Source organism: Gymnoscopelus braueri (assembly GCF_963280865.1).
Source record: "Gymnoscopelus braueri genome assembly, chromosome: 13".
Lineage (NCBI taxonomy): Eukaryota > Metazoa > Chordata > Actinopteri > Myctophiformes > Myctophidae > Gymnoscopelus > Gymnoscopelus braueri.
The window spans coordinates 42,770,480-42,797,130 of NC_137615.1; the positions used below are offsets into that span (position 1 = coordinate 42,770,480).

The window sequence follows — 26,651 nt, forward strand, 5'->3', positions numbered from 1 at the left end:
CAGTGATTTGTGGGGAAATAGCAGAGGTTGTGAGGGGGCCTTTCCCTTGGAAATGATGGTTGTATGGGAATGTTGAATGTGCAATAAATTCTCACATCTTGGCAAATTCCTGGAGCGCTCTGATTGATGTACGGTACGCTAGCATCGACCGCTGCATAACTCAGCACACCTGCTACAGTATACGTACAGTGAGTGGTTTCTCTGTGCGTGTGACGTGTGTGAGTGTATTTCTGGGTCAAGAGACCATGTGTGTATCTACTGTAGTGGTGGAAGAAGTATACGCACATTTTGTACTTGAGTAAAAGTAGCAATACCACAATGTAGAAATACTCGGTTACAAGTGAAAGTCCGATATTCAAAATTGACTTTAGCAAAGGTACAAAAGTGTTGTCATCGAAATAATACTTAAAGTACCAAAAAGTAAAAGTACTCATAAGTTATCACATGTGTAAAATTTATTTCTTTTTACAATCTTTTGAAAATAGCAGATCTACAAGCTCACAACACGTCGCGATGTGAGCTTGTAAATCGGCTATTTTCAAATAACGTTTTATTCTTTGAAATAAGTTCCGGATTGCGGCTTTAATTCTGAGAATGTTACAGGTCTGTTTGGTACATTTACAATCTCTTACACAAGGATAAACAAACACTGAAGACTTTACTGTGTCTTTACAGAGGATTTAACCAATTAAAACCCCGGAAAGCATCTGCGTCATTTAAGATTTTAGCGTTGGTTATTAAACAATTGCAGACATACAAGCTCATTGTGATAAGCTCAAGAGACATTGTTTGTTTACATCCGGGTTGATTTTTTTTTCTCTGTGGATCGTCAAAAAGACTCAAAATAAAGTAAAACCGCTGGCAGTGGCGGATGAATGAATTAATCAATTAATAGGCTCTATGCACAGCAGCCATATTGTGAAGACATTCACAGGTGTTACCAATGATACTAATGAAGGCTCTGTTCCATTTAGTGTAGCACAGTAGCCTGGTTCCAGACCATAGACCCCGCCCACTCTCTGAGTGAGCTCCTCCACGCAGCTTCAGTCTGATAATCAGGCTAGTAGCACAGTGGTTCTCAGATTTTTCAATTTCCACGACCCCCATAACTCTGAGAGTGTACAAATACAGGTCTATTTGGTTCCATTTGTACACTCTCAGAGTTACACACTCGTAAGGAGTCATTTGGAAACCCCTTAAGGAACCATGAGGGTCCCTGGACCCAAATTTTACAGCCACTTGGTGTAGCAGAGTGTTTCCAGTGAGCCAACATGCACAATATCAGCACCCTGACTCTGTTTGACCACAATGGAACAGAGCCTTCATTATTATCATTGGTAACACCTGTGAATGTCTTCACAATATGGCTGCTGTGCATAGAGCCTATCAATACCTGGAAGTGAATGTGTTAAAATACAATGACCATGTCCATGTCCATGTCCATGTCCATGTCCATGTCCATGTCCATGTCCATGTCCATGTCCATGTCCATGTCCATGTGGTCAGCATGCATCTTCTGCTGTGCCGTCATGCATGGCGTGGCAAATGAACCTCGGTCCAATGGCTGCACAATGATAATGAGTTGCTAAGTTAATAGACGGACTCATCAAGATCATGGCCGTGGTCTGGTTGCAGTATGAGTATAGCCTCTAAAGCTCATAGAGGCATGCTGCTCCCAATGGGCAGATGTACTGTACTGTACTGTATATACTTGGTTGCATGCACGAGAAGGCAGAAGCAATTATGTGCCATACCGCAGCAAGGCAGAGTGAATGCATGTAGTCATTGGTAATTTAATGTACACGTTTACAAGAGGCCATCCCACCTGGTTGAAGGGGTTAAATGAACCCATTATTTAATCTGTCATTTTAGATTTCTTTGGCTATAAAAAAAATAGCAGATGTACAAGCTCATAGCGCGGCACCGAGTGCTATGAGCTTGTAGATATATATATTTTTTACATTTTGTAAGTGTCAAATGTCTCTGTTTTCTGAAAAACTATTGTTACTATATCAGTGGTGCTGAAACTTTTTCTTGTCAAGGGCCCCCCAAAATTATATGTTTTTTGGCCGCCGACCCCCATCAAAATATGTTGTTCCAGGGACATTGTGTCATCCTTTTAGCAATATTGTATAACTGTAGGCCTACCTCTGTACTTTTTGCGAACTGTTAATAAAGTATTCAATCAATCAATCAAACTCCATCCCCAGGCTGGACAGAAAAATCCAACAATCTTCTTTTGAGCTATTTCTGCTACTTTTGCACGCCACTGTTGTACTGTATGAAGTAGTAGAGCATTAATTTACGAAAATAAATAAATATGGCGATAAAAGGTTTCTGCCCGACGATATCGTGTCTGTCGGGTGGAAAAATTATGTCCAAAACACAAAATAGTTAGAATATGGAGATGAGATTTCTCTGCCCGACAACCAGTGGTGGAAAAAGTACTCAAATGTTTTACTTAAGTAAAAGTATCAATACTGCAATGTAGAAATACTAAGGTGAAAGTCCAGGATTCTAAATTTACTTGAGTAAAAGTACAGAAGTATTGGTATCAAGATGTGCTTAAAGTACCAAAAATAGAAAGTACTCCTTATGCAGAATGTCCCATTTCACAGGTTTTCAATTGTCTAAAATGTATAAAAGTATTTTGAAAATAGCCTAAAAAATAGATAGATGTAGATTGGCTATTTTCAAATGGCCAAAATGTATATAGGGCTGAATGGTTAATGTATTTGTTGTAATAATAATCAAAATCTACAAAGTAACTACAGTAGTAACTAAAGTTGTAGTGATAATTGTAGTGGAGTAAAAGTACAACATTTGCCTCTGAGATATGTAGTGGAGTAGAAGTAAAAGTACTCTCTGCCTCAGCAGACGGTTGGAAGGCAGCCGACACTCCAAAGCTGATCTACAGTAACAATCACAATCAATGTTTCCTGTAACGTGTCCAAAGTATTTACGACGTGCCTCGCAAAAATGCCGTAAAGACCAGAGGGCCGCCATGTCCTATTCAATTTACAAGTGACCAGGCGATCAAATTAATGTGCTTTTTCATTTACAAGCTCGTAAAAACATCCGTGTCGTTTTGCCACTGAGCCAATGGCAAATCTGTGTGTGTGTGTGTGTGTGTGTGTGTGTGTGTGTGTGTGTGTGTGTGTGTGTGTGTGTGTGTGTGTGTGTGTGTGTGTGTGTGTGTGTGTGTGTGTGTGTGTGTGTGTGTGTGTGTGTGTGTGTGTGTGTGTGCCAGTGGCTCAGTGGGTGAATCTGGTCTCCACTTTAAGCTTTCTGACCTTTACACCTCTCAATCAGCTGTTTTTCGGCCCCTAACTTAACCCGACACCTGTTACAGGCCACACACACACACACACACACACACACACACACACACACACACACACACACACACACACACACACACACACACACACACACTCAGTCAGTCACATAGATATAGTCCATGATGCGAGGCCCTCGCTACTGGACTGGTATGGTCTGCCGTAGGGCTGTCACCATCACAAATATAAGTTGACGATTCATTGTCTATTGTGTTTTTGGCATTGAACATTGAACATTGAACATTGAACATTGAACATTGAACATTGGACATTGGAACTTTCTTTTAGGCTTCGTGAATAAAAGCTGCACAAGGCAGATATGACAAATAACATACATGATTGAATTACTTTCTACTTTCTAAAATGACATTAATAGTGGAATTTTCCGAGTGGAAATAGCCGATCTGCAAGCTCAAAACGTGTCGCGATGCAACACGTTTTGAGCTTGTAGATCTGCTATTTCCACTATTTTTGAAAATGTTTGAAAACATATGAAAATGTTTTACATGGTAATGACGATTATACAAAAAATAAATTCGATTAAATCTCAAATAATTGCGGTTAGACGATTATGTAATAATTGAGACCGGTCTAATCTGCCGTATAGACAGTAAAAAACATATTTCAGTCAACACTCAAACACACTGTTGAGACCATGTATGTCAAGTTGTGTTTTAGTGCGGACAACTGTGCACTGCTTTTAACCCCTTGTATATTGATGCTGTTGGGCAGAAACCTCTCAACTCCACGTTCTAACTTTGTGCGTTTTTTTCGTAAATTTCGTAAAGCCCTACATGATCGTACTACAGCGTCACACGAAAGAGTCAAAAGTAGCAGATCTGCAAGCTCCAAGCGCTGTGCGAGCTTGCAGATCTGCTATTTTTTTATCTGAATCCTGAGAAGTAACGGTTTTGGACATAAGGGTCTTTTCCACCCGACAGAGACACCTATACAAAACATGATCCGCTACTCTGGTTAAAACCAAAGCCTTCAGCCAGTGTTGATTTTGACAGCAAATTTTGATTTAGTTTTAGTTATCTTTTGAATAAAATTCCATTTAGTTTTAGTCGTGTTTTAGTCATCTGAAGTGTTTTAGTTTTAGTCGAAAAATATAATATAATATAATATAAGATTATAGCCGACTAAATCTACAGTTGATTTAGTCGACTATAATCTATTTTGGCGGGCCTTGATCGTAATGGCTGATTTTACACTTGGTTGCGTGCCGGAAATAGCCGATCTACAAGCCCACAGCGTGTCGCAGCGCGACGCGTTGTGGGCTTGTAGATCTGTTATTTTCAGAGCGCAACACCCGAGCGCAAACAAACATAAAATGACTCGTCTTAGTTCTCCACTATAGTCCCTCCCTGACATTTTAGCCTAGTTTTTATTTGTTGACGAAATTGTCAATTTAGTCTTAGTTTTAGTCATCATGGCTTAGTTTTTATTTTGTTTTCGGCAGTCGACGAAAAAGGCAGTCGACGAACATTTTTCGTCATAGTTTTATAGTCGCCGAAATCAACACTGCCTCCAGCTTGACGGTCACACGACAAGGTGCCTTTACAGGACTGGGGATTCCCTAAAGACATCATCATCATCATCATCATCATCATCATCGTCGTGGGAGCTGAGAGTCTTTCATCCTATTTCAAAAAGATTGTCTCAGTGATGCTGGGCCCTGAGCTGCAGCCTACACACACACACACACACACACACACACACACACACACACACACACACACACACACACACACACACACACACACACACACACACACACACACACACACACACACACACACACACACACACACCCACACACCCATGAGAACTGGCTGAGAACAGTATACCGTGTAAGTATTATACACATGGCACATGGCTGCAAACGTATAGATATGATGATCAGTTACGCAACACTGCTTCTGTCCCAGCCTGCTTAATTTGTGGTTTGTTCCGCGTGGGTCGTGGAGAAAAGCATGCCCCCCCCCCCCCCCGCGCACACACACACACACGCACGCACGCACGCACGCACGCACACACACACACACACACACACACACACACACACACACACACACACACACACACACACACACACACACACACACACACACACACACACACACACACACACACACACACACACACACACACACACACACACACACATTCACATTGCCACTCAGGATGGCACAGCGTGCTGCCAGTTGCCCACGTCCACAGCAACACACCGCCAGTTAGAGAAAGATACCGCGGCACTGAGTGCCGTGCTATGAGCTTGTAGATCTACTATTTTTGAAAAATCTTGAAAATGTGTGCAAATCTTTAAATCTTTTTATTTAACACATTGAGTGCCAATCGCGTAGATCTACGCGAACCTATTTAAAGCCGCCACGTGCCAATCGCGTAGATCTACGCGAACCGCCGGTTCGCGTTGATATCACCAAAAGTGCACTTTCTGAATTTTTTGATCCATTTCCGGTTTCGGTTTGACCACCGGAAACAGAATTATTTGGGAACCGGTTTTGCCGATCCCGTCGGCCCTCGTTACAATGACGAAACTGAAACTCCATTTTCTCCTTGTAGTTTTTTCTCCTCGCATATCACTGTTTAACGTAAACCGTTCTAACTACAACAATGGAGCTCCGTTTGACACATGTTTTTTTCTGGTAGACGCAGGGAGATCTGGGCGATGTTTACAAACAGTGCAGAGCTCAATCTTAAGGATTTTAACAAGGTCTATGGCGACGTGAAAAAAACAAAAAAACAACAATAAAACGTTGGCACTGGTGAGTACATTATGAGATTAACCTCTGGCATGGAATGTGTTAAAGGCGAACATTTTATTTGTATTTTTTACTAAAATTTTTATCCCACGATTTTGTAACCCATTTTTTCACCCAGTGCCAATTGCCTATGTAATCCTGGGCGCTACTCTCCCTCTGCCAGCCTAGGGAGAGCCCAGAACTGAGCTCATGCCTCCTTCAATGCACGAGGAGCTAGCAAGCCGCTTCTTATCACCCGACAGGGGGGAGTTTCCCCAGTAGGACGTAGCGCGTGGAAGGAACACGTTATTCCAACCAATTCCTTTCCCCTCCATCAGGCGCCCCGGCTGACCAGGGGGAGGCAGCATAGAGATCAGGATTACTGCATGTTTTTGGTGAGGGTACCGTAGGGGACACGGGGAGAACATGCAAATTCCACACAGAACATTTTAACACAAATCTTTGCTTCTGGGGGTCCCTGGCACAACATTTTTTCAGGTGAGGGTCCGCGGCCACATATATATCAATTTGGGGGGTCCTTGGCAGGAAAAAGTACTATCAGAGTTATTGGTGTCCTTGAAATAAATAAAAAAGTTTGAGAACCACTGGCCTACAACAATGGTGTGCTAACGTGAGCTTTCTTGGCCTTGTGACAGACAAACGCTCATTTGGTGCTAATAAGGGTTTAGCACTGTTGGCTTGCTATGAACTTAAAGGAGAATTTTGGACTAAAGTTTTATTACCTTTTCTATGATGTTATGATATCTTAGGATGAATGGTACAGTAGAAAAATGTCATAACTCCACCCCTGGTCCGCTACAGCTTAAAATGTGCGCGGATAGGCCTTAGGTTAGATCACATATTTTAATAGCTTTTTTTTAGTTTTTTTTTGTGAGAGATCTGACGTTCATAGTGACAGAACACTGTCAAAAAAAAAAAAAAAAAAAGAAGTCTCGCTAGACGAGATTGAAATCTTGAGATTTCAATCTCATCTAGCGAGACTAAGTTTTTTTTTTTTTTTTTTTTTTGGTTGCATAGTGTTCTGTCACTATGAACATCAGATCTAAAAAATAAATAAAAAAAAGCTATTAAAATATGTGATCTAACCTAAGGCCTATCCGCGCACATTTTAAGCTGTAGCGGACCAGGGGTGGAGTTATGACATTTTTCTACTGTACCATTCATCCTAAGATATCATATCATCATAGAAAAGGTAATACAACTTTAGTCCAAAATTCTACTTTAAGACTAGGGAATGAACTCCCCATAGCAATTAGAACTGCAGACTCGCTCCCTATCTTCTGCCGTAATCTGAAAATCTTCAGACTCCATCTCAGCCCGTAGCACTTGCCCTAGCCTTGACGACCTTGCAGGCTTATGCAAATGCTAAAATGTAACTTAGATAGCATGTTATGTAGACAGATGCCAGGGCATTATGTAGACAGATGCCAGGGCATTGTTGACCTGCCATCCTATAGTGTGTATAGTTTCAATGTAGGCTGATGATAGGTTCTTGGTTTACGTACTGTATGTATTAGTTATTATTAGATTATTGGTTTACTTATGTACTACTTTATTATTAGATTACTATTTTTATGCATTTGATGTATTATGTGTATTATGATGTATTATCTTGTGTCCTTGCTTACTGTAAATCGCTCTGGATTAAGAGCGTCTAATAAATGCCTAAACTGTAAACTGTAAGAGGTTCAAAGTGACTTTCCATATGAAAAACGACGCAAATAGGTGCAGATATTTACTTCACGCCAGAGATTTTTTCTTCTGCTTTTTTCTTTTCTTGATTTCTTGCGTCTGGCGGCATAGCATCAAACGCAACGAGACTCAAACAATCCCACTTATCGCTCTCATCACAGCCTGATTTACTTTGTTGCACCCCGATGTTTTGCGCGCCTGAAAATAGCAGATCTTAACGAGCTCACACGTTGCGATGCGGCACGCTGCGAGACCTGTTATTTTCGACGTGCGACATTTATTATTGTGAGCGCTAAATGACACCTTGTATTTTATATCTCCCACAGCTACTACATCTGCTTCTTTTGCCTCTCTTTATCGACTGGGGAAGAAATCTATACGTCACCGGGTTGGGTCAATCATGAGCTCTGCAGAGGGAGAGAGCTCATACCGTAGATAAGATCATGGTGTATTTAACCCGTTATGACCGGGGGAACGCATCTGTGTCATTTTAAGATTTCTTTGGCTATTCAAAAAATAGCAGATCTACAAGCTCATAGCGCGGCACCGAGTGCCGTGCGATGAGCTTGTAGATCTGCTATTTATTTTTTTTAAATCGTGGAAAATGTGTGCAAATCTTTGAATATATATTTTTAAAGTGAAAATTTGTACTCCGATCTGTGCTTCTGGGGGGGTCCCTGGAACAACATATTTGGAGATGGGGGTCCTTGACATGAAAACAGTTTGAGAACCACTGATATTATAGCAACATACGTTTAAAAAAAAAGAAATTTAGAAGACATTTGTGGAATCCCCGAAGCAAAGATTTGAGTTACAAATGTCCGCTTTAAAAATATATATATATTCAAAGATTTGCACAAATTTTCACGATTTTTCAAAAAAATATCAGATCTACAAGCTTGTAGATCTACTATTTTTTGAATAGCCAAAATAAATCTTAACATGACACAGATACTATGCGTTCCCGGATTGAATGGGTTAAAGGATTATATACTGCCACAGAGCGGGGTTCAACCTCTCCATGTGCTCACTGGCTGCAGCGAGGGCGGACAGGTGCACTGAATAACAATGAAATCATACCGGGGCCGCACTTAAAACAGGATTTACAAGGTTATTCTGGACTGCCGTCGGGATTCTTTTTTTATTATACGTGTGACGTCGTCATCCCTCCAAAGCTACAGGGGGGGCTAAGGGCCAAACATCTCATTTGTGGCGACACAAAGTGAAACTTTCTAGAGAGAGAGAGAGAAACTTCATTGACAATGAAATAAAAAGGCTAATTTCATGGCTAGAATGGCGCCCAGGGTAATGTTGTGGGTTATAGGACTGTAATGAAATGCAGTCAGCCTCCGGTACACTGTCAGAGGGTGAGGGCCAGAGCAATTCACTTGATGATGTGTGGACTCCAACCAGAGGGGAATTATAGGCTTTAACCAAATGTTGACTCAACTGTCAAAGAGTCCTTAATTGACTCCTTAATTTGTTAACTAATGACAGTTTGGAAGTAGTTTAGACGGACGGACAGACAGACAGATATTAAAAGATGTAAATCCCTGGTTTCTTTCAAAACTGACCTGAAAAACCATCTATCGGGAGCTAAATGCAATTTCCCATTCATTTTCCTCCTTTGAACAGTGTTTTGGTATTTGTGATGACATGTATTATTGTGTTATTTTTATGTTGACTTTTTTTGTGTTATCCTTTTAGCCTTAATGTCTGACTGACTGTACCTTGTGCTGTTTACATTTTTGACTAAATAAGTATTCAATCAATCAATCAATCAATCAATCAATTTCTAAATTCTATCAACATTCACAATGTGATTTGTTTTTCCATGACTGAGACTTTACGGTACAGTACAGTGCAGGATGCTGACCTTTAATACTACTAACTGAGGTATTTCCTGTCAGCACAATACTCTCAGTTTACTGGTGTTTTCAAAAATTCCTCTTTAATCAGGAAACAGAGAAATGGAGCAGAAATGGATTCTGTCATTAAAAAAATAAAAAGAAGAAGATGGCATATGCGTGGTTTCTTTAAATAGCCCTCTGTTCCTAGGCTAGATTCCTTTGCACATGCACTTGGATGTAAGTTCATTCACAGTCAAATTCTCACTCAATTTAACTCAGAGAGGACCCCGTCGATTCAATTAGCACTGAGGATTTTGCTGTGTTAAAACATAAATGGCTAGATGCAATAAAGCGTAACCCACAGTGGACTGAGGACATGTCACCAGGGAGAATGAAGTGGAGTCAGAACAGCTCCAGCCTAAATTTGGTCAAAAAGGTTTCGTGAACCAGGGAGGGACACGCAATTGTGTGTCCTCAAAAATCAACAAATAACAGTACTCAAAAGTATCAATACTGCAATGTAGAAATACTCTATTGCAAGTAAAAGTCCGGAATTAAACATTTACTTGAGTAAAAGTACAAAAGTATTGGTATCAAAATGCACTTAAAGTACAAAAGTAAATGTACTCATTATGCAGAATGCCCCATTTCACAAGTTCAAAATGTATACAAATCTTTTGAAAATAGCCGAAAATAGCCGATCTACAAGCTCACATTGTGAGCTTGCAGATCTGCTATTTTCAAATGGACAAAATGTATATAGGGCTGAAGTGGTTAATGTATGTTTTGTAGTAATTAGTAATAAAGCAAAGTAAGTAATTAAGTAAGTAAATAGTAAAAGTACAATATTTGCTTCTGAGATGTAGTAGAAGTAGAAGTATTGAAAATGGGAAATACTCCAGTAAAGTAAAAAATCCTCAAAAGTGTACTTAAGTACAGTACTTGAGTAAATGTACTAGTTGCTAGTTGTACTAGTTACTTTACACCACTGACAAATAACATGAAAATAATACAAATCATGTTAAATCATGTCCAAATATCCTGTAAATTCACAAAATCTCGGTGTGAGTGAGTGTATCTGCGCATCTCGAGAACCGCCAGACCGATCGACTTCAGACTTCAAACTATATTGCCGATTTACCACATATGGGCATTGCGGTGAGATCGGTGGCTCTGGACATAACATCTCCATATATGCCTATAGGAGCGTATGGGTTGGATCGGTGGTTCTGGTATCCGACCGACTCGATGCCGTTGGCGATGCGTGTCGGGTGTGAAGTCGGTCGGTGGGACGACTCTCGAGATACGTGAACTACAGACACACCGGACGGACACACAGACAGTCGGACGGACAGGGATTTTGCACATTAAATGCAGGATTACTCCTCAGATACTCATGGATGATAGCAGTAGCATATTTCAAAGACAGGCACATGGACTGCTCTGATATCGTAAAATGATTTTTGATATCATTTTCCTATCTAGGGTAATTGAAAAAATATATATTCACCTTTTTTTCTCTTCATAATCCCCACAGTGGCCTAAACACTCAATCTAGGATGCCGAACCTCAGTATACACAACGATCCCAGCTAGGCGGCCAAGAAGAGAATGCCTCCATAATTCACTGATATAATGTCTGTCACACGTGACGTAATCTGCAGGGTGGAGGCAGCACACTTCATATAGGTGTTGGTGAATGCTCCGGTAAATGGTGATTTATTATGACCCCACCTACCGCCCCCCCACTCTGACCATAACCCCTCCCTTCTGACCGGGTCACATGATGAGACGGTAATGGGTCTGTGGGGCAGGGCAACTCATCAATAAATCATGTAAAAAGAGTGGACAGCATTGTTGCCCTGTCTGATTATTATAAGCAACCTTTTTTCTGTAAAGTCACTTGTAAATATTGTATTGGTACATGCAGGTTTTCAAAAATATTCATTTCTTTTTTTTTTTCAAGATTCTTTTGAAAATAGCAAATCTACAAGCTCACAACTTGTTTTGGGCTTGTTTTCATAGACCCATGGTTGCTTATTTATCTCGCAGAATCTGGCAACACTGATGGGCAGTGAGAAAGAGAGAGAGAGAGAGAGGAAGGGAGACAGAGAGAAGAAGAGATAAACAGAGGGAGAGGAGAAAGGGAGAGAGAGGCAGGGGGGGTAGAGATTGAGAGAGAGGGAGAGAGAGATTGAGAGAGGGGAGTGTCTGAGAGAGATAGCAGGTCATATAATTCCTTTGTCTGTGATGATGACACTATAGCGGTGGTGGTGGCCTGGCCTTCTAATTTGTCTGAGGAGAGAGGGGGGTGGGGGGGGGGGTGAGGTTGTTATGTGTTTAATGGTGTCTGTCCATTATGACATAGAGCTGATTCACCAGCTCACTGTGTCCTGCAGGCACCAATACGTTCTGTCGGTCTCCCGTTCAGCCCGCTGACACACACACAAGCCTTTCTAGTTAGACAGAGAAAGAACAGGGGCAGTGAGCGTGGAGCGAAGGAAGGAGAAAGATGTACAAACCCAAGGTTTGATTTGTTTTAAAAAATAATAATAATAGAGGTCTTTCCTCCGACAAATATGGAAACATTTGAGAGATGTATGGATACATTTGGATTTTTTTTTTAACATTTTCCCAAAATAGAGACACCAGAGGTTAATATTATGTGCATTTTCAATTCAATTGTTAAATTGTAATATTATTATCAAACATAAATAGCAAACATATCAGACACTGATTCATGTACAGTACTGTATCTAATTTGGTCTGACCAGAAGCATGGATAAAAGCATATCACCGGGCCAAAAACTCAATGAATGAACAGTGTGGGGATATCAAAAGCAGAGGCAAAGTCCCCAGCAAATCCAACCCTACATGAACCGAAATATCCATCACCAGCAGAGTTGTGCGAGAAAGAGAGAGAGAGAGCGAGAGAGAGAGAGAGCATCTGCTTCCGCCAACCAGGAACTATCACGTGAACAGTGGAGAGGAGAGGAGGGCTGCAGAGAGAGAGAGGAGGTGATAATTGAGTCGACGCCCCACTCCCGAGTTGCAAACAGGAGGACTTCAATTATTCCACAGCCTGGAATTAAATCAGATCTATTTATAAAATGCACTTGTCAAGAAAAGTGCCGTACCGCTGCAGTGGTTCTCAAACTTTTTCATGTCAAGAACCCCCCCCCCCCAAAAATGATATGTATTTGGCTGCGGAGTGCGGACCCCCCCATCTCAAAAATATTTTGTTGCCAGGGACCTCCAGAAGCAAAGACTTGAGTTAAAAGTATTCACTTTAAAAATATATATATGTTCAAATTCACGATTTTTCTAAAATAGCAGATCTACCAGCTTGTAGCGAATAAACGAATAAACCATTATGAAAATGTGTGTACATCGACAATTTTTTAACATTATTGAAAAATCTTGAAAGTGCGAGAACTAACTGATTTAGAAGGCATTCGTAGAATCGAAACCTCAGGTCTTAATGGGTGAACAGTGAGGATTGCATCGCGTATTTGGTCCATGCACAGATGCAGTCGCGGAGACGGAGGACAGAGTTTCGTCAAAACCATAAAATCTACAAATTAAAAAGGCATTATCCACACTCCACAGACCGTAGCATGTAGCCTATTTTGCAGAGCAAGTGAATTCCTGCAGTATATCGGAGAACAGCTGTCGGAGAGACCGCGGAGGCCCGGGGCACACGACACACAAATGGCAAATCAAACGTTGCTCAAGTAGCTTCCCCCCCCCATCTCTCTGCAGCACATTTTCCACTGAGCTGAGCTCTCTGACGATCAAAAAACATCCTTGCCGGACACAAAGGGCATCAGCCATTCAAGTCATGCCGTGTTGGCATGGCAGGTACAGTGGTGGGAAAAAGTATGTGGAAATACTCTGTTACACGTAAAAGTCCGGAATTCAAAATTGACTTGAGTAAAAGTACAAAAGTATTGGTATCAAAATGTACTTAAAGTACCAAAAGTAGAAAGTACTCATCATGCAGAATGTCCCATTTCACAAGTTTTCAAATGTACAAAATGTGTACAAATCCTTTGAAAATAGCAGATCTACAAGCTCACAATCCGTCGCATTTTCAATCGTATGTTTTGTAATAATAATACTAATCTACAAAGTAACTAGTAACCAGGGGTGCAGCCATGGGTGGGCCTGGGTGGGCCGTGGCCCACCCACATAGAGAGCTGGCCCACCCAATCGATTTTGCATAATTTTTGGGGATAAAAAATCGGTAAAATCTGGCAAAAATATGAATTAAATAACATAACCCTAACCCAACCCTAACCCTAAAACCGAAATAAAGTAACAAAAAAATGCCCAATATCCGTGCAATAACGAAAATGTTTCGCACGCACGTGCTTCGCGCGCGCACGAGTCGTGACACATGATGCGTGCCCACCCGCTCCTGCTCAGGCCCAGGCTAAACTAGCGTTCTGGCTGCGCCACTGCTAGTAACTAAAGTTTTCAAATAATTGTAGTGGAGTAAAAGTGTAATATTTGCCTCTGAGATGAAGTAAAAGGACTGAACATTGGAAATACTCCAGTGAAGTAAAAATTCCTCAAAATTGTACATGAGTAAATGTAATAATTTACTTTACACCAATGGGCAGGTACAGGTTTGCTCTACTACCGGTCTCACGGACAGATAAGTGGCCCCATTGTTTTTGGCGAGCACCCGCAATGCTAAACGGCTTTTTGAGCTCAGTCATTTGCAGGCTGCCAACATCAAAGTTGAACATTCAGAGGGAATAGGCAAACGTTCGGTGAAAATCACAGCTTGGGAGATCGACAAGCTCACAGCTTGTGGATCTGTCATTTTAGAAAGAATCAGGAAATATTTATAACGACGTGACCTACGATGACACGCCCAATATAGGGACACCAGGTGGAAAGCGCTTAACCCTTTAATACCCGGGAACGCATCGGTGTGTCAATTTAAGATTTCTTTGGCTATTCAAAAATAGCAGATCTACAAGCTCTTGGCGCGGCACTGAGTGCCACGCTACGAGCTTGTAGATCTGCTATTTTAGAAAAATCATGAAAATTCGTTCAAATCTTTGAACATAATACATGTTTAACTCTGTTACAACTTCTGGGGTCCCCGGAACAAAATATTTTGAGATGGGGGGTCCACGGTCAAATCCTACCATAATTCTACAAAGCTCTGTGAGGGTGGTGTGAGGGTGGTGAGGCAAAAATCTCTTCTGCCCGGTTCTCCTCAGTGGCTGGAGCAATTGATCTGAATTTGCACACAGCCATTGACCATTACCATGTGCACGGAACAGCGAAGCCCGTTTTTCGCTTTCCCCAAATGTCAGCTGTTTCTTAGCGTTTTTGTGTTCGCTGGCTCCCGGGTTGCCAGATCATGTGCGCATATCCCCCCATATCATTTTTTTTTTTTTTTTGTTCCAAGGTTTTTTTATTTTATATTTTCACATACAGGTTTATAACAAATGGCATACAAAAACAGTGAATGTATGTTACCCCTCCCACCCCCCCAAAGTTCCCGCTACGAAAGAGCCACAACCCTGGTATCTCATTGTACCATTAAAACAAAGGACAATACAAACAAATAAGACACAATTGCAATGTAAAATTAAAACAAGTAAAAAAAAAATTAAAAATATAGTATACACAGTAGAATACATATATTATTAAAGAAAGATTTGAAATGAATTTTAAAAACAAATTCACAAAAATAATAATACAAAAACAAATTCAGTGGGGTCAATTTATGGGTCATTAATGTCAGCAGCATTCAGTCTCTCTATATATGTTAAAAAAGGTTGCCAGATGGTGTAAAATTTCAGAGCACACCCCCTTGTGGAGTAGCGAATTTTCTCCAAAGTCAAATGATGCATAACATCATTAACCCATGATTTGAAAGTTGGTGGGAGTTTGTCTTTCCATTTAAGCAGTATCAGACGCCTAGCCAAAAGGGATGCAAAGGCTATCATATTTCTTTCTTGGTGACTAAGTTGTACATCATCTCTTTCTTGTGGAACAACTCCAAACACTGCAATAGACGCAGAAGGTTCTATGGGCACTTCTAACACTTCTGAGAAGGTTTTAAATATGAATTGCCAGAATGTGAATAACTTTGGACAAAACCAGAATGCATGTGCAAGGGTGGCTTGATCATGTCTGCAACGATCACATATTGGATCCATGTCAGGCACAAATTTAGCTAGTTTTACTTTGGACCAGTGGAGGCGATGCAGAACCTTAAACTGAATGATAGTATGTCTTAAACAAATTGGAGTGTATTCTATCCAAGGCCCCCCTCCAAACATCATTAGAGATCTGTGTCCCCAAGTCTCCTTCCCATTGATTTTTTAATAAGCCCCCATATCATTTTTGAGAACCAATGATACTATAGCAACATATGTTTTAAAAAAAAAACTGTTAGGATTTAGAAGACATTTGTAGAATCCCCAGAAGCAAAGATTTGAGTTACAAACGCTTCAAAAATATATATATTCAAAGACCCACGATTTTCCATGATTAAAAAAAAAGATCTACAAGCTCATAGCACGGCACTCGTGCCGCGCTATGAGCTGGTAGATCTGCTATTTTTTTAATAGCTCAAAGAAATAAAAAAAATGAGAGAGACGCGTTCCCGGTTTGAATGGGTTCAAATCCAGACACATCAGTTGCATAACTAACTCCTATACCGCCATCATCATCATCAAAAAAATAGTCAAATAATTGCCGAGTATATGAGCCAGACCTATATATCTGTCAGGGCTTTTAGTATGTGCTGCCCTGTATCTTCATACAGCATGCATGCATTCTTGCAATGCCTGTGAGATAGCTCCTCTCCTCTGTGATAGCTATGCTTTGAACCGGGCGGCGGAAACGCCTCGCACAGCAGGGACAACGCTTCCAGATTCACTCCAGATGCAGTCCAAAGACATGTCCCTTCATCTCTCTCTCTCTCTCTCTCTCTCTCTCTCTCTCTCTCTCTCTCTCTCTCTCTCTCTCTCTCTCTCTTCTTCCTGCCTCCCTTCCTCCAACACCAGTGGAGGAAGAAGTACTCAAAAAAAAGTACTACCTACCTAAATCTGTACCTATCGCAATATAAAAATAGTCTGTTACGAGTAAAAGTCCTGTTTTACTTGAGTAAACGTGCAAAAGTGCTGCCATCAAAATGTTCTTAAAAAGCACACAAGTGAAAAATAAAAAATGTCTTCATAGTTTTTCCAAACTTAACTTAACTTAAAAAACAGCAGATCTACAAGCTCACAACACGATGCGTCACGATGCATTGTGAGCTTGTAGATCTGCTGTTTCTGAATCGATTAATAATAAAACATAGATCAATTATAAAACAGGTTAATGTCTGTTTTGCTATAATAATCAAAATCTACAAAGTAACTAAAGTTATCTAATAATTGTAGAGGAGTGGGGAAAAAAAGTATATAATCTGCCTCTGAGATGTAAGTGGAGTACAAGTAGAAGTATTGATAAACTGAATTACTCCAGTAAAGTAAAAGGACCTCAAAATTGTACTTGAGTACAGCAAGTACAGTAAATGTACTTTCCGCCACTGTCTGACACCCACCCGGTGAGACGCTCCGTAATGAGGCCCTTTACCTCAGCATGTGGGTGTCTTATTGAGAGCCTCTGGCGCCCTTCTAGATGCTCGTAACATTGGCAGACTGAGCGTCGCATGATATTACACCCTTCCCTCCTCTCCTTCTCTCTCCTGCATACAGTGCAGGGGTGTAAAGTAACTAAGTACATTTACTTAAGTACTGTACTTAACAAACAAAAGTAGCTAAAATAGCCAATCTACACACTCACAACGCGTCGTATCACGACGCGTTGTGAGTGTTTTTTGCCATATCTGAAAAAAATAAATAATAATACAGTGAAAGTGGTTCAGTCTGTCTGTGTTTTCTTTTAAATATTTAACCAATAAAAAGTATTATTAACACGAGATTGTGACTAAATAATATACATTAGATTGGAACACAGGTTATTTTTTTTTAACAGTTTGGGTTAAATATTTATAAAACACACAGATGGACATAACCACCTTCAACCTGGCGTCCCTATTTTGGGTATGTCATTTTTTTAAAATATTTTTTTCATTTTACCATTCTATATTAAAATTGTCTTAAGGCAGGGCCGGCCTGGGGCGGGGCGGGCCTTCATGACTCAGCCATAACCATATAAGGAGTTCCCAACGCAGCTACGCCCAAATATGGAGTGTGTTGTCTAACCTCAATGTGTCGTCAATGGCATCAGGTCCAAACAAATCAGTCAGCTCCATATATGGGCGCAAAAGGGCGCATGCCCATATATGGACATATAGTCAGAATCAGAATCAGAATCAGTTTTATTGTCACATCACAGGTTTACAAGGTAAAAAAGTGGGTGAAATTCTTTTTTGTACATCGTTCCCATCGCAACGTTAGTTTCCATAGAAAGAAGAGGGGGGGGGGAGAAGAAGAGGGTGGGGGGCAGGTGGGAAGGAGATCAAAAACAAGAGAGCAACAGAAGGCCAGACAAGTTATCTACATATTTACAAATTACCTGAGATAATAAATAAAACTAAAAAAACTAAACTAAGGTGCCTGAGCATAGCAGCAATGTATTGTACTGTGCATGTTATACTTATACTGTGCATGATAGACAAGGACGTTAAGGTGCTTAAGGAGCACAATAAAAAGACCCAAAAAAAGTCAGTGCGTTATACAAGGGATTAAGGTGCAAAAGGTCAGTGCGTGTCCACCTAGAGTGGACTGACCCTAGTATAATCCGCATGTAGCTCCATGAGGGAGTGCAACAAAAAGTCATTTGTACCTGGTGTAGTCCACAGGTGTGTCCGAGGGGGGGGCTAAGTCCAAGTCATTGTCCCTGGTATAATCCACAGGTGTGTTCAGGAAGAGCCAGAAAAGTCTGCGCCGCCTGCTGTCAGGCTGCTGAACTCATCCAGGCTTATGCCCCATTCAGCATTCTGACAGCGGCTGGATTGACCATGAGCCAGACAAGATTCCATTATCGAAAGAGTGGGCAAAACCAAACCTATATTAAATTGTTTATAGGGTCAATATAAGTAAATAAATATATGATAACCTTTCCACAGGAGCAGCTTTTTTATATTTATCACACATTTTGATATTTTCCCCATATGTACATGACAGGTGAAAAAATGACACATTTTAAAAAATAGTTATCATAATGAAACTTCCCCAATTGATTACTTACGTGAAGACAATGATTTATCGTATTACAAGTTTTCTGAAATTGTATATTTAAATATGCAAATTAGGCATTAGGAAAATGCCCGAATTGGCATAACTTTCCAGAATCAACATTGGAACATTGGACAAAGCCAGAGTCAACATTCTTATTTCATTTTGTTAAGATGTTGGAGTCAAAGATTTTTTACGAGGGAATATTCAATATCTGGCTCAATTTTGGGGCTCTGGCTCATGGACTAAATGCCAAATTTGCATATTTAAATATACAATTTCAGAAAACTTGTAATACGATAAATCATTGTCTTCATGTAAGTAATCAACTGGGGAAGTTTCATTATGATAACTATTTTTCTAATTTTGTCATTTTTTCACCTGTCATGTAAGTATGGGGAAAATATCAAAATGTGTGATAAATATGAAAAAGCTGCTCCTGTGGAAAGGTTATCATATATTTCTTTACTTATATTGACCCTATAAACACTTTAATATAGGTATGGTTTTGCCCACTTTCGATAATCATTGCTCAATTTTGGGGCTCTGGCTCATGGACTAATAAAAGGGTCAAGAACTGACGTTTGCGTTTTGTGAAAGAAACGTACAATGAATCATTTACAACGTGTTACTTGGCATAGAAGGTAATACAGGGTAGACCTATTCGTAGTGATTCCGAGGGGAGATTCTATGCATTTGACCTGCTCTATTCAGAGCAGTGCACTGCGGTAGGTGAGCACGTACACATACACCCACACACAAACACGCACGCACGCACGCACACGCGCACACACACACACACACACACACACACACACACACACACACACACACACACACACACACACACACACACACACACACACACACACACACACACACACACACACACACACACACACACACACACACACACACACACACAGTGTCTAGCTCAGGGACACCTCAACACAAAGCCTGGAGGTGCCAGGGATCGAACCGAGGACCTTCCAATTCCCTGACGGCCGCTCTAGATCAAGGGTTCCCAATCTTTTCAGGCCTTGACCCCCCCAAAATAATCATATTTGAACTGGGGACCCCCCAACCCTGACAAGCACTTGGAATTGTAGGCTTTACATTTAGTTTGACTCGGTTCCACAGATACATTTTGTGAAAAAATTGCCGATCTACAAGCTCACAACGCCCACAACGTTTGCCTCTTTCTTACGCAATATTTGCCAATTTGGTATTAAAAAGGTCTTAAAAGTCATTAAATTGTGACTTTACAAATGTGCAGATACCCTGTATACACTTACTGTATACAGTATAAGTGTATACAGGGTATCTGCACTTTATATACTGTATACAGTGTATACACTTATACTGTATACAGTATAAGTGTATACAGGGTATCTGCACATTTGTAAAGTCAAACCAACATACGTAGGTTGGTTTGTTTACTGTTGAGTGAGAAAACGATGTTGCACATTAAGCTAATCAACTGGGGACCCCCCAAAATAAATGGGGGGGGGGGGGGGGGGGGGTCCATCCCGACCCCACAGTTTGGGAGCCACTGCCATCCCAATAATGTAATGTAACTTACTTAGTAAAGTAATATGTCAAACATTACATTATTATTCAAGTAAATCATCATGATGATGATGCAGCTGCAAGTGCACACACTTGTAAACTGTAAACCAGACGTGTTTCTCAAACTGTTTCACGTCAAGGACCCCCAAATTGACACATAACAGCCTGCGGACCCCCATATGAAAAGATTTGCCAGGGACCCCCCCATAAGAGAACATTTTGACAGTGTGGCTCTACTAGCAGTGATTCTTCTCAACCTTTTTTCATTTCAAGACCCCCAGTTTGATTATGCATAAGGCCCAGAGACCCCCATGTTCCTATCTCTGGAACCCCAATCTACACCGTGTTCATTTAACTCTGAGAGTGTACAAATGAAACCAAATGGACCATTTGGTTCCATTTGTACACTCTCAGAGTTACTTAGGGACAGGTTCCATTTGGTTCCTATATCAATCATTTGGCTGGGGACCCCCTGGAATCGCCTCAAGGACCCCTGCGAGAGAATCACTGCGAGATTTGAACCCGGGGTCTCCCAAACATAATAGGAGAGAGGGAATCACCCCTTGGTCATGGGGAGATATTTCTGGCCATGAGCTTCAGGCACGGCTATTCCGTCACACAGGCAAACACTGCAAAATCAGCTGCATTTTTGGAAATTCCGTTTCACTGATATATTTCACTAGAGGTTGTTTATTAAATAACACAGTCACGTCCTCACAAATATATTACACACAGCTTATATCCTCATAATCCCTCCGACATAATTACTGTAAGCAGCGTGTAGCGTTTGGACTGACAACAGAGTGTTATATTAGCAATGCAGGACTTTATAGGACCAGCCCAGCTGTCCAAAAACCCCAGAGACGTGTCAGTCACACATAAAACATCAATTTTATATGACTTTTATTATCGTGTAGAGCAGAGCGTTGGACCTCTGTATTGTTAGTTCTGAGAAATCTTCCAAGTCCCCTTTCACTCTATTGGATTCTAAACTTGGCCCTAAATTGATCCAAGAACTGTTCTCTTGCCAAAAATCTCTCTGCTTTTGTACGGCCTTTTTTTTTTGCCAGATGAAAGCTATTTGCAAATCAACTGCCAAAGTTCTGGCTCATCTGAAGCCCAACGCTTTTAGATTAATGAAATATGTAATCCAGTAAAAAAGTCTTCTTTAATCCATTATGACCGGGAACGCATCTGTGTCATTTTAGATTTCTTGTGAGAAAATATATATATTTTTAAGCGAACATTTTAACTCAAATCTTTGCTTCTGAGGATATTACAAATGTCTTCTAAATCCTAACAGTTTTTTGAAAAAATTTATGTTGCTATCATATTAGTGGTCCTCAAACTTTTTTCATGTTGTCGTGGAATTCTGGATCAATCAGCAATCGATAAGGCACATAGGAGTCGAGACAATATTCTAGGTGGAGGTGGTTATGCTTTATGTACATGATATCATGGTCAGAAGTACATTAACACTCATGTCAGTGGTACGGTAGTTCTGCCACGAGCACAGGGCAGAGATCATAGTTATACTGTAGCTGTCTGAAGGACAAACTGAACCTTAACAAGATAGGCTGTACCAAAACAATAGCTATTAGGCCTAGTGGAGACATCTAGGCTCTTACAAGCTATCAAATATCATAATGTATTGTAGAAGTATTATAAGTGATGGTATAATATAAAGGTTATAAGCAGCCATATAACTTCTCCCTCAATGTATTTGGCCCTCAAAATATGTTGTTCCAGGGACCCCCCCAGAAGTAAAGATTTGAGTTAAAAATGTTCGCTTTAAAAAACAATATATATTATATTCAAAGATTTGCACACATTTTCACGATTTTTCAAAAATAGCAGATCTACAAGCTCGTAGTGCCGCACTATGAGCTTGTAGATCTGCTATTTTTGAAAAGCCAAATAAATCTAAAATGACACAGATGCGTTTCCCAGTCTTAATGGGTTAATGCAAAAAATTATAGCTGGGTGCAAACTTGAGTCAGCAGAGCCAGAGGCATGCAGGACTGGAGTCGCAGACATTTGAAATGCTTTCCCTCTGTAACTCTCTTCCCACATAGACACATATTTTGGGCACTCCCAAATTAACACCCAACAGACAGTTAGATTAACACTCGACGGAAGACATTAGTGCATTATCGTTGGAGAATTAGAGTTGGAGCCTATAACAGCCAGTCTGCGGAGATAAAGGGTGCTGAGACCAACAGGGTTGCAGTGGTAACCACTAGTTGCCAGATTTTTCGAGATAAATAAGCAACGAGGTCGATGAAAACAAGCCCGAAAGAAGCGACCATGTAGGCCACATGAGCACTTTAAACATTGGATGTTTGAAAATAGCCGATCTACAAGCTGTTGTGAGCTTGTAGATCTACTATTTTCAAAATGAAAATCTTGAAAAAGAAGTGAAACATTTTGAATATTTATTTAAACATTTTAACAACGCAAATCTGTATGGGGGTCCCTGGCACAACATCTTTTTAGATGGGGGGGGTGGTGGTCGGTGGGCAAACACATATTAATTTGGGGTCCTTGACATGAAAATGTTTGAGAACCACTGGTTTAAACAACATTAAGAAACAAGCCCAAATAAGCGACTACACTTTAGAAACAAGCCCAAACAACAGCAACCCGCAAACCACCAATATTTACAAGCGACTATACAGAAAAAAACAAGCCCAATAAAGTCGCTTGTAATGAGCAAGCAGACATGGCATCGCTGGTACACTCCTGCTGAAATGTTTGTGGCAGTAGCTGGAATGCAGCCACGACACTTAATAACAGCAAACGCAGGACTAAATTGGATCCTTGTGCCTTTGGCCGGCAGACAGAAATGTCCCACAGCCATTTGTCACCGGTGACAGTTGGGCCGCATTAGAGCTCTGTGTCTTCTCTCATTGACCAGGGCTGCTTGTTAACGAGCTGCCCACTACTACTACTAGTGTAGTAGGATGCTATAGTTGTTGAATCAACCCCATGCATGGCAGGTTGTTTACTGAGATGGGTTTTTTTTAAGAGACATTTTTAGAGCCGTTTTAGCAGCACCCAGTGATGGAGGAAGTACTTGCATGTTTTACTTAAGTAAAAGTATCAATCAAAAGTATTGGCGTCAACATATACTTAATTACTAAAAGTAAAAGTCCTCATTATGCACAATATCCCATTTCACATGTTTCAAAATGTATAAAAATCCTTTTGAAAATAGCAGATCTACAAGCTCACAACGCGTCGCTTTGCGACGCGTTGTGAGTTTGTAGATCTGCTATTTTCAAATAGCCATGGCTGAAGTGGTTAATGAATGTTTCACAAAGTAACTATAGTAACTAAAGTTTTCAAATAATTGTAGTGGAGTAAAAGTACAACATTTGCCTCTGTGATGTAGCGGAGTAAAGTAATAGTATCGGAAATTGGAAATACTCAAGTAAAGTACAAATATCTCAAAATTGTACTTAAGTACAGTACTTGAGTACATGTACTTACCACCACTGGCAGCACCAGCCACATTCTTGTCTTCCATTCAAAAGCAATTATGGCCTGTACTGTTTTTGCTCACACAGAGTCCAGCATAGGCGCTGAAATATTATGGTCACTGTCTTTATGCATATACAATAGGCTATAGGTGCAGCCAACTGGATAACATTGTATTATCTGATTTGGCTATTGTTCACTATTAAAAGAACAGAAATGAAAAGAAAAGATAAGCAGAAAAAGGATCATGGTTTACAGGGCTAGGCTACAGAGGCTTTAAAAATGTAAATGATGCATATCCTATCCTACTATATCCTACTATATAATTGGAGTAACCTCTGTCTGTCCGTCCGTCTTGGTGTCTTGGGTGGGTCGTGTCCCCGACCGGGTATGGGCTAGTTATAATAATTTTGGAAGCACAAGGAGTAGACCTATATCTAGATCAGTGGTTCTCAACCTGTGAGTCGATTTTGGGGGGTCCCCAGATGACAGTGAAGTGACAATTTAAGGACTTTTAAGACCTTTTTAATACCTCAAGAAAAAAGAAAGAATAATACCATTACTGCATCAAAAGTAATCAACAAACTATAGGCTAATATAAGAACAAAAATAGCCGATCTACAAGCTCAGAACGCGTTGTGAGCTTGTAGATCTGCTATTTTCTTAATATTTATCTGTGGAACCGAGTCAAAGAAAATGTAATACCTCAACTCTTACATTCCAAGTGCTTGTCAGGGCGGGGGGTCCCCAGTTGAAATATGATTATTTTGGGGGGTCCCCAGTTGAAATATGATTATTTTGGGGGGTCCCCAGTTGAAATATGATTATTTTGGGGGGGTCCCCAGTTGAAATATGATTATTTTGGGGGGGTCACAGCCTGGAAAGGTTGAGAACCACTGATCTAGATAAGCCTTAACAACTTTAGAGTTAATTGGGATGTATAGCCTAATAAGCCTATAAGCTGTGTTTTATTCTAAACGCTACGCAGCAGGGGTCTTCAACGTTTTTCAGGCCAAGGACCCCCTAGGTGAGAGAGAGATGAAGCAGGGACCCCCTATATTATATAAAATTGTGTTTCAGATTCAACTTTTTTTCTTTACTTGCTCTGCTCTTATTTCCCTCTACACCTATTACCTCTTTGCCAAAAATAGCAGATCTACAAGCTCACAACGCCTCGCAGCGCGAGGCGTTGTGAGCTTGTAGATCTGCTATGTTTTGGCTAAAGTTCTCCTCAGAATAGGGATGCTAGGGTTCTAGTGGTTAATGTAAAAAGAAAAAAAAGATTTGGCAGACCCCCTGTAGTAGCTCTGAGGACCCCCTAGGGGTCCCGAACCCCCTGTTAAAGACCCCTGCCCTACACATATTGTTGTGTCAGCTCAAAAGCATTTCCTCAGCAACACAAGCAAGACTTTCTGATCACAGAATAAACCAAGGCAGCATGGCCTTAAGTAAAAGCATCAATACGCAATGTAGATGCACTCTGTTAAGTAGAAGTCCTGAATTCAAAATGTACTTGCAGTAAAAGCACAAAAGTATTGGTATCAAAATGTACTTAAAGTAGGCTACCAAAAGTAGAAAGCATACTCATTATGCAGAATGTCCCGTTTCACAAGTTTTCAAATGTATAAAAATCCTTTGAAAATAGCAGATGTACAAGGGATGTGATGCATTGTGAGCTTGTAGATCGGCTATTTTCAAATGGCCGAAATGTATATAAGGGCTGAAGTAGTTAGGCAACTGTATGTTTTGTAATAATGATCAAAATATACAGTAACTAAAGTTGTTCAATAATTGTAGTGGAGTAAAAGTACAATATTTGCCTCTGAGATGTAGTGGAGTAGAAGAAAAAGTACTGAAAAACGGAAATGCTCCAGTAAAGTCAAAATGCCTCAAAAGTTGACTTATAGCCTACAATACTTGAGTAAATGTACTCATTACTTGTGACTCCCGGACTGCAGCAGCAGGACCAAACGTGGGGTAGGTATTTGCAGTCTGTCACGGCGCGTGAAATAAAGTAGACAAAACAATAATTTTGGAGGAACACGTTCATTAATAATAATAATAATGCATTACCGATCCTCTTACCTTTTGATCACAGCTTCAACACGCACGAACCAACGTCCACAGCGAGCAGCACTGAGCGGCGATGATCGCCAAACGAGCGAGACTTTACTCTGTCACATTCACTTTTCTCTGCATTTAGAGTAACGCTATGTCCCGCCTGGCTCCCAGCGCTTTGTGTGTGTGTGTGTGTGTGTGTGTGTGTGTGTGTGTGTGTGTGTGTGAAGGGGGGGCGGGGGGGGGGGGGGATTGCCCAAGTTCACATTCCGTAGTGGGAGTGACCACACGAGTTGTGGAAGTTCCAGGACCAGACCAGAGCTCTCCATGTCTACCATGTGTTCCCGTCCCGTTACTCCCATGGTCTACCTCTAGCTCTAGTGGTCCATAGCCTTTCGGGTTCTCTCTCGTTTCCCTCATAGACCAGAGCTAGTCTACCTGACTACCTCTACACCGAACAAAACATAAATAGGCTATAATACTGGCTATTAACCACTTCATCGTTTCATTGTCCTGGCGGGTAAATATAGCCGATCTAAGCTCGATGCATTAAAGGTTGTTTTTCTTCTTTTTTCTTTTTTTTTAAGCCTATGCAGTATGCACACAATAGGGACGCCGGTTTCAAAATGGTTAATGTGTCCGTTTGTTTAAAGATTGCCCT

The 26,651-nt window shown here is 40.7% G+C and overlaps 1 protein-coding gene across 2 annotated transcripts in view; it reads right to left on the bottom strand.

The window, feature by feature from the left end:
* The window catches only part of LOC308098845 (uncharacterized protein), a 70,829-nt gene extending 44,675 nt beyond the window's left edge, over nt 1–26,154 (bottom strand). For both annotated transcript variants that reach the window (XM_080447311.1, XM_080447310.1), the window contains exon 1: nt 26,018–26,154. The gene's annotated coding sequence lies outside the window, so the exon portion shown is untranslated. The remainder of the gene's footprint in view (nt 1–26,017) is intronic.
* Between the last annotated feature and the right edge of the window lie 497 nt (nt 26,155–26,651).